This window comes from Panthera pardus, unplaced genomic scaffold, assembly GCF_024362965.1.
Source record: "Panthera pardus isolate Hobbes unplaced genomic scaffold, ASM2436296v1 HiC_scaffold_6, whole genome shotgun sequence".
Taxonomy (NCBI): Eukaryota; Metazoa; Chordata; class Mammalia; order Carnivora; family Felidae; genus Panthera; species Panthera pardus.
The window spans coordinates 106511761-106521481 of NW_026526991.1; the positions used below are offsets into that span (position 1 = coordinate 106511761).

The 9721-nt window shown below is 49.4% G+C and overlaps 1 long non-coding RNA gene across 2 annotated transcripts; it reads right to left on the reverse strand.

The window, feature by feature from the left end:
* Positions 1-3254: 3254 nt before the first annotated feature.
* On the reverse strand, positions 3255-7888 carry LOC109276377 (uncharacterized). Of its 2 annotated transcripts, none has more exons than XR_002084635.2 (5): positions 7760-7888; positions 6372-6481; positions 5902-6006; positions 5586-5669; positions 3255-4811 (listed from the first exon to the last, which is right to left on the reverse strand). It is a non-coding gene; the product is annotated as an uncharacterized LOC109276377 (long non-coding RNA). The 2 variants fall into 2 exon arrangements; XR_008419482.1 differs by having other exon boundaries at positions 3255-4814.
* Positions 7889-9721: the final 1833 nt, after the last annotated feature.

Genomic DNA, 9721 nt, shown 5'->3' on the forward strand with positions numbered 1-9721 from the left:
TTGGCTGAGAACTGGTGTCAGGAGCTAGGAGAACAGGCCTCCTTTTAGGAGTCTGAACCAAGGCTGTGCTCATAGTACGGAGTCAGTAAATGTTAGGATAGATGCTTGCTGATACCTTTCTTTTAAGCAAGAGAGGCTCTCACAACCCGGGAAGGAAGATGTAGTCATGGAAAAGGCAATGAGTGACCATTCTAAGAAATATGGTGGGTGTGGGAGGGGGAAGGAGAAGCAGTGGCTGCTATTGAACAGGCTGGAAGGAGAGGCTGGCCAGTGCCCACCACTGACCTCCCCCACCCTCCCTCCAGGAGGCACTGACTGTCTTAGAGGGAATTCCCCACTTCTGGACTTTCCTCTCACCTTATTTGAAGAATGGAGTTGAATTTGTGCATCAAAATGGAGAATGATTCAGAGTGGTAGGAGTCAGATCTGTTTCTGCCCTTGCTTTGTAACTAATGAGACGTGTGCCCTTAGACAAGCCATTTCATCTCTCTGCAACTGTTTCTTTGGCTGTGAAATGTGGGAGTTAAGAGTTGATGAGAGCTAAGGTCCCTTCCAGCTGGAAGTTCTAAGGCCTGTGAGCACCACAAATGTGATTAAACCAACTGGCTAATTAGGGCAACGTAAAGTTCCGTCTTACTGCACTGCAAGCCAGCAGTGTAATTCTCCACTTGTCTTTGTTAAGACCTATTGCTGCCAGAAAAGCTTTTGCAAATTCCTACTAGGAAGCACTGTGCTAGCCACTGTGGGAGAGAGAAGACTTTCACTCTTTCCTTCGCAATCTAATTAAAGAAAAAAATAATTCTAATTAAAGGCCATGAATTAAAAATGCCTCATACCCCCCAATGGCTTCAAAGTGAGGCCAACCTGCGTTAGAAGGCTAGCTCCGTACTAGGATTCCTCAGGCAATCCACTGAATCTGTTTCTTCATCTGTGAAACTGGCATAATAATAGCACCAATGTTACAGGGTAAAATTGTAAGGGTTAAATACTTGCAAGAAAATTAGCATGGTGCTTGGCATGTAAATAAGTGCAAAAAAAATTTTTTTGTTTGTAGCAAACACTTGTTGGATACTCTGAACCAGGCACTGTGCTAGGCCCTGGGAACATGGAGATGGGAGACAGGGCTCTACCTCTGGAGAAGCTCACCTGATGGTGGGGAAAGAAACAAGGACCAGCTACAGTGCCCTGAGAGGGCTATGACGGAGCAGGGTAGGAGGACTGTGGACACAGGGAAACATCCGGCCCTGATCACAGGACACGGAGCAGAAATAATGTCTGCGCTGGGTCTTGAAGCACGGCCAATGGTCTTCACTCAGATTAAGGAGGCAGAACATTCCAGATGAGAGAACACATGTGCCAAGGAGACAAATGCCCTGTGCTTCTGCGGAAACTGCGTGCACTTGATCATGGTTGAGTACGTATGGGATAGTGGTCATAAGTGAGCCTGGATGTTAGTTCCCCAAAGGGACCTGCACAAGAAATACTTCTTTTATCAGACACACTATTTCCCTTTTTGACACAACCACCAGGCAGCTCAGAGCTGATTTTTAGGCTCAGTGTTACACACTTCCCTGAATCTAAGTTGTCTGGTATAACTATTCTCTTGCCCTAGCTTCCTTTACAGCCTGGACCTCAACTATTAATCTGGTTTTTGGTTTTTGGTTTTATCCATTAATTATAAACTACCTTAATTCCTTTTTGAGTAAGGATGGCACATGAGTAAATGAATGAATGAACTGTGAAATACAAAAGTGCATGGATGAGAATGAAGTCAAGTCTTGTAGGGTGAGTTCCCCCAGGGTGGTGAGTTTGTTGTGTTCGCAGTTGTATCACCAGTGCCTGGGCCAGTACCGGGCACACCATGGGAGCTCAACAAACCACTGCTGACTCAGAGAGTGACATTAAGAATTTTCACCTAAAAAAAGCCTTCTCTGTAAGATACAAAAGAACTGACCTGTGGGGCCATTCCCTGGCCCTATCACACCTTTGGGCTCCATATTGGACTTCCTTGTATATTGTTCCCCACTTCTTTGGGCTCATGGGCTTGCTGTTTCAGCCAGATGGCATGCTATACCTCACGGACAGATGCTTTGCCATATATGTCAGTGTCTCCCAAACCACACTTAGCACAGAGCTTGTCCTAAAGCAGCCTCCCTAAATTTCTGTGGTTTTAGCCTGATAAACACCTGCAATCCTTTGTAGTCGAAAAAGGGTGAGCAACCAGGACCCTTCCAAGTCAGGCTGGACTGGTTTTCCTCCCTGACCATGCATTTGACTGCATGGAATAGTATTTCTTTCATTCATCCAATTGATCAATGACTATTTGCTGGATGAAAGAAGGAAAGAACTGCTTCTTATTGGTGTGTTGAAGGCCTTTGTGCATTTTTATCAACTGCATTGACCCCCCTCCCACCAAAGGCAGGGAAGGCAAGGAAGAGCTGCTGGTCCTCTGGAGAAGGGACAGAGGCTCCAAAGGAGAGAGGACAGAGGGGGATGGCAGGTGTGTAAAAGCCACGGGCACTGCTGCTCTCACACCCGGTAGACCTCTTCTCTCAGCTCTCCTCAAGAGTCAGCATCAGGCCAATGACTGGGGTAGGTGACACACAGAGCACTCATGGCCTAGCTGGGCCCAGTGCTGGGTCCCGAATGGCCTCTCTCACACCTTCCTTCCTTCCTCCTTCGCCTTCTTCCTCCCTCTCCCTGTCTCTCCCTGCCTCTCTTAGTGAAAGGACTCCCTTGACAAGAGTATAAGGTTTCAATTGCCTGTGTCCTGGGAAATTACAAGATCTTTCCCCCTTTCTCTTTTTAACCAGGATTACACATTCAGAGTAAGTTGGCTCCCAGGGCCTGCCCAGCTGCTGCAGGGCTGGAGGATGCCAGAGACTTCTGGGCTTGGCCACCCAGTGCAGGGTGGTCAGGTCACAGTGAAAGCCACCAGGCCTGCTCTCCCCTCTTCTGAACTCCAGAACCCCCCTTTCAGAATTCTGAGAGTCCCAGGCGTCCTTGCAGACGAGGGGGGTGCAGCTCAGACCTGCCCTCCCCAGTCAGGCGTCTGGCCACCAAGTCTCCTTCCATTCCAAGGACAACTACAGCAGGAGGGAAAGATGGGAGACACCAGGTTATTTGTGATCTGACCATTCTCCTTTAGAAAGAGAAGCATTTCACAATATATACATGGAGCAAACCGTTTTTTTATATCTTAAACTCATACAAATTATATGTTAATTATATCTCAATAAAAAATGGGTTAAAAAGAAAGAGAAGCAGGCCAAGAGGGTAGATAAGATTATGAGAACAGCAAAGGGGAGAGAGTGAAGAGAGACAAAAAAAAGGAGGGACTCTGCAAATTTCCTGTAGCCGTGGGCCCTGAGCTCTGGCCACCAAGAGGAAGTGGGGTTCTGAGGACATGGCCTGAAACAGTCTTCTTCAGAAAATTAGAAAGGATCAAGGGGCACCTGGCTGGCTTAGTTGGTAGAGCATATAACTCTTGATCTTGAGTTCAAGGCCCACATTGGGCATGGAGCCTACTTTAGAAAAAAGAAAGAAAATTAGAAAAGTTCAAAATAGCGATTTTGGAGTGCAGGAGGAAGGCTGAGCTCTTCCATCATCAGTAACATTCACTGGGTACAGCTCTTCTCTACACTGATAATCAGAGCAAGTTGCTCCTGGGTGTAAAAGTGCACATATTGTCCCCTAGTTTGAAAGGCCTGGGAAATGTGGCCACGTTTTGGCCATTCCCCCCACTCATGGACAGTGGAGGTTGTGCGCTCATAGCACATTGGAGGCTAGGCATCGCCAAAGCCCTGATTGTACAGGGGAAACCCCTGTTCTAGTGATGAAACCTACTCCAAGACCCAGGCTCCAACACACTGCCTCCCCCTCACACACCAGAGCAGGGGGTGCGGGGTGGGGGGTGGCCAACTAATGCCTGAGTGCAAAGTGATTTAAACAAATGAAATAGACACGGTGCCAAGGTATGCAGGCTGTGGTTGTGGAGTTGGGTTCTTGAGGCAGAGGTTGGAAGTGGAAACAGTCAACTTTTGGCCTTTGAAGGTCTCTGAAAGGCCAGGCTGCTGTCAGCCTTCCCCAGTCCCCCAGGGCTCCTGCTTGGCTGCTGGGAGCTTGGTATTTTCCAGGACACAATATTGGGCACCTTAAAAGAGGACTGAGGGGAGTCAGGATCAGCGTCTGGCTCAGATTTCCTTACTCGGGGCGGACACGGTCTTAGGAAACTGCCCACAGTGCACAGTCCTATCATTCAAATGAAACATAAAACCCCAGCCCTGGGGAGTCACACGTGGTCACCAAGGACACCCCGGCCTGGGGCTAAGCCAAGGGCATTAGCCTGGGCGGCTCAGGACTGCTCCGCAGCTGGGATCAGTCCTTTTCTCAGACCCCCCCAGTACCACCCCACTCAGGACCCTCTCAGGACCCTCTCAGGACCCTCCAGCTGGTCCCTCTTAAGTGCAATACTCCCTGTGCTTACCTTGGGGCTCACTGTGCTATGGAAACAGCATGCAACTTCCCAGGTTATGAGAAATAACTTTCCTAAGAGTGTCACCAGCTGCAGACGCCCCTGTCATAAACTGTCCCAGCTCTAAGCCGCCTAGGGCTTTTATCCCCTCCCTCTTAGCTACTCATTACCCAGCTTAATTAGGCCAGGAAATGCTCACGCAGAGGACACTCTCGGCAGGAGGCGAGGCTGGAGGAGAGATTCTCAGCAGCTCCACTTCCTGAGGCTGGAGCTGGGGGCTGGGGAAAGCCTGGTGAAGGACTGTGGAGATGGCAGGGCTGTGTCCTCCAGCGAACAGCTGCTGGGAAGGAGGCAGAGATGCGCACATTTGCTCCTCAGGCCCTCCAGGGAGCTGAGGGTTGTACTTGTTTACAGGAACAGCACCGGATCTGAAAGCTTGGATGTGCCTACTCCCCCCCACCTTCCCCTCCCATCTCAATTAACCAGCCCCACCCCCCCAACCCCACGCTTTCACCCTCCTAACCACTTACAGTATTTCTGCCCAGTCTCTGACATAATCACAGCCAGACACAGCCTGAGACTGCCTCCCGTGTTCGGCCAGCCCCTGACCTTCACCCTAAACTGCTTTGGTTGTTTGTGTGGCTGGCTAGGCCTCCCCAGGAAGATAACGCCAAGGTTCTTATGAGGTGAATGCAGGAATGAGTTTGCCTTTCTGCTGCAGTGGTGGGCAAGAGGCAGGTAACACTGTCTGGTGGTTAATACAGGGGATTGAGAGTCTGAAGTCCAGCCTTGCTGTCCTCTGTAATTCTGTGACCTTGGATAAACTGTTTCATCTTTCTGAGCCTCAGTTTCCTTAGCTGTGAAAACAGAGAGAGTGCTACCGACGTCCTGCGAGGCTGAGACTATCTACTATATCCTCATGGCAGAGAACGTTCAGGAGGAACTAGCGGGTGTTACCTTGTCAGGACTTTGGCCAGTGGGCTTTGCCTCTGAGCAGTGAGGAGGTCTGCGTTTAGGGATGCCCCACCCCCACTTCTCTTTAAAGGAAACCTAAGAAAAGGGGAAAGTAATATTGGAGTTCTTATGATCTATCAGAGCCATTCATACTTACGTGATTTCACTTAATTATTCAATTATCTGTTGAGGCTTCTGGATACAAGTGAGTGAACTGAGGCTCAGACAGGGTGGGTGATAGCTGAAAGGCAGAGCAGATCATGGGTTACAGGATCTGGTAAGTCTGAGACTGTGCCATGGCCTGGAAATGTCAGGCCACCAACCTACAGTGAGGAGGGTGACCTGAATCCCAGCACCAACGAGCAGATCGTCACTCTCCAAGAGGGATTTTGAAGGCTTAGAGTCAGAATGTCATCCAAGAATGAGTCTGTCTGTGGTGGCTCTCTAGTCCCAAGGAACACACACCCACCGACCTTTTCAACAGTTCCTGGGTTCTGTTTTATGCCTTGCTGCTTCCATTGCAACAATGTTTTCTGAGAAAATGTACATTTCTTGACAAGTGACCTCATTTCCCTCACCTGTAGGAAGACAAAAATGATTCTTGGCTCTCGGATATCCAATAGTGCCATGATCAGAAGGTTCTCGTAACTTTGAAAAGTGCTTCCCATTCTACCAAGAAAAAATGAAAATGTTCCATAGTAGAGATGAGGTGGGGGTGTTGAGGAGGATGGGGACCTCCAATTCTATTCAGAGGAGGGCAGTAGTCTGTTTCCCCACAGAGAACACCTGGGGACCTAGGTCCTCCCCCACCCCAAGGGAATCTTCGTCTGCTTTTGATCCACCTGAGGAATGGCACCCCTACCTCCCTAAACTCCTGTCCAGTGGTTTTGGGGGTCCACTGTTTTTAGGGGTCCATTTTCTTGACTGGTAAAGTGGTTCTCACTTGACATCCATAAAAGCAAAGGAAACTCCCAGCTGAGCAGTCAGGCGCACACTGAACCTTGGAATCCTAAACCTTGAGGGTCTCCGGCTTTGTTGCTCTCTACTCGTGATCTGAGGTGAGTGAAGACAGGATAACGCAAACAACTCAGCGATTTCCCAGGATGCTAGAAATGTTCTGCAGCTCTAGGGAATAAGACTTGAGTAAAGTTCCGGGGAAGCAGTGTGGGCTTTAGGCACAGAAGGCCCTAAGCTGTTGGCAAATCATTCTGACTGGCCAAGGAGGCAAGGCCCATGCAGGTGGGGGATGAAGGTTTAGGAAGGCGTAGGATGGCCTGTGCACTGGGCAAGGTGCGGGGCCTTCCACCCCAGGACTCCGTTTACGAGGGTGTCATGAAGTATGAGCTCAGAAGGGTGAGGGTGGGGGAGAGAGCTGCTGGGACACAGAACCAGGACACCAGCTCTGGCACACAGGAATTTCCCTTTCGGCACCATCTGCCGCACCTTTTAGGCCTGGCTCTCCTTCCTTCAATCTACGCCCCACCCCTCCCTCTTCCCACCCACTGGGAGGCATCCTCTTCCTCCAGGGAGGGGGGGGGGGCTCCCACACCAAGGCAGGAGTGGGAGATGCTGCCTCCGCCCTGAGCAGCTTGGGGGCAAACATCTGCTCACTGTCATTGTTTCTCGCTACTTAGGGACTGGGAGGGATCTGGTGGAGCTCAACAGAACCACACACGAGAGCTGCACTTCGGTGTCTCCTCCTCCAAGGGAGCAGGGAAAAGCTGAAAATTCCCCTGGGTCTCAGAGGAGGGATTTTCAGCCTGTCTTTCCCACAGGGCGGGGGCTGCTGCTGGCGGAGGAGTTGGAGGAAGGGTGATACTCACCCTCCTTGGCAACACCCCTCATTTGTTCCTTGGCTCCCTGGTGCCTGGCAAGGCCACGTGGCTGAGGGATACAGTCACCTGTGTCCCTCCCTCCCCTCTGGGTCTGCCCCTGTGCCACTTCTAACCACCAGGCTTGCAGCTGAGCACCTGGAGTCTTGGGTGTAGGCAGGCGTTCATCTCACCAAACGGCCGAATGCCAGGCTGAGGGCACTGAATCACACATACCACAGGGACTGTAGGTTCACACAGTCACCAGCTAACCCGCTCAGGAAATGCAGGGATTTGTTCCAGCATCTTCCTTGGCAACCCCACCTACCTAACACCAAGTTTCAAATGCCAGGTTTGAGATAGAGGGAACCACCGTGAAGTGATTCTGGAAGTATTGGTGTTAGGGATGTAGCGGTAAACAGAGAGGATGAAGCAGGCCCCTGCTCAGGGGATGCCCTGCAGTCTGCTGGAGGGGTAAGCGCCACAGGTGGTAAGCCCCAATGCAGATAGAAGGACAGACCGTGGGGAGCCCAGGAGGCAAGTGAGAGCTGCAGCAGGTGAAGGGAAGGTATCTCTGAGGAAGTGACGTTTAAGCTGAGGTGAGCAGAGGTTAGGCAGGCTTGGCTAGTCTGGCAGGTGGCTGCCAGAGTTAAAGTTCTAAGACAGTATGAGGCAACACATTCCAGAACCCAGGCAGGCTCCAAGTCAGAGTTCTGATTCTGGGCTTTCTAATGATTCATTGTGTGGTCAGACTAGCAGCCCTTAATTACCCTATGGACGATGCTATCAGACTGTCTCCCAAGGATAAGAAATGTGTGCCTTAAAAGTGTTCTGAGATCTCCAGACAAGACCCAACATATTGTTATTATCAGTGGCAACATGTTATTTCTAGTTTCTACCCACTCCACAAAAATAAGAGCCTTCTCAGAGTGGTGCCCCATCCCTTCCCAGCCTCAGCCAAGCACTTCCCCTTAAGGTTAATATAGATCATGCAAATGGTTCCAGATACCTTTATTCCCTCCTTCCTGGTGGATGTTCTTGCAAATGTAGAGAGATTCCTGTTTCTGCTGTCTCTCCTTCCATGTCATCTTTATCGTGACTTTTGGTGACTTTTTTTTCAAGGACCCAAAGTATTTGGAGTGAGTCAAGTCACTGCCTCCCCCCCCCCCCCCCCCCCCCCCACCCAGGGCATTACCACTGTCTACAATTCAGGGCATTTCCCATGGTGACCTCATTTGGACATACACGCAGATCCATTGGAATCAAACTCTGGGTTTATAGTTTATCTTCCAGTGTATGTCCTCATCTCTTGTTTTTAGTTACTGCATAGTATGACTTAGTCTGGGTATTATTACTTGTTTCTTATTTATTTGTATGCACTCCCATGTGTACTGCTACATTATTGACAATAGACAAGATATGGAAACAACATAAGTGCCAGTCAATGGATGAATCCATAAAGATAAATACTGTATGATATCACCTTTATGTTCTATCTAAAAAGCCAAACTCATAAAAACAGAGTGTCAAATGGTGATTATCAGAGGCTGGGTGGTGGGAAAGTAGGAATGATTTTTTTTTTTTTTTTTATGGTACAAACTTGCAACTAAGAGACAAATTACTTGTTTCTTATTGATGGATATTTGCCTCCCCTGCCCTTTTTTTTGCTATTGCATATGGGTGACTTCTTTACAAGGAGGGTTGGATTTCAGATATTTTTATTTTCTTAAAAAAAACTTTTTTTAACGTTTATTTATTTTTGAGACAGGGAGAGACAGAGCATGAACGGGGGAGGGTCAGAGAGAGAGGGAGACACAGAATCTGAAACAGGCTCCAGGCTCTGAGCTGTCAGCACAGAGCTGGACGCGGGGCTCGAACTCACGGACCGCGAGATCATGACCTGAGATGAAGTCAGACGCTTCACCGACTGAGCCACCCAGGAGCCCCAGATATTTTTATTTTCTAGAAAACTTTCTTCAACAGGGCAAGATGAGGTGAGAAATCCACCATTGATAATGCTATTTTTGTTTTTCTTTTAGTTAAGTGCTGTCTTTGGAATCACGCCCATTTGCTCAAGGGCCCGGCAAGCTCACTCTAAGATGACCTTAACCTCATTGTCCAGTGCCACCCCCCAGCTCCCCATCAGTGATCGTCCTCACCCTGGTATAAGGTGGTGACCAGTCATTTCCCTCAGTTTGTCTGATACCCTGCCCCATCTCTGATGGACTAGGCTCATCATTTCCAGCTTGTGTGTGTCTCCCTCCCACAGTGGGAGGAAATTGGGGCCCTCAGCCCTGCCCTTCAATGGAGCCCTTTGGACCAGAGTCATCTCTTACCTCAACCCGCACCCCGTCCCGCAGCTCCCCTCCCCTGGCAGGCTGTCCTCTGTGGCTATCTTTCTCTATTGAAGCTTTTCTCTGCCTGTCCTGATATCATTTGTCCATCTATATTTCCTCTCTGTCTTCTCAACGCCTTGGTGTCT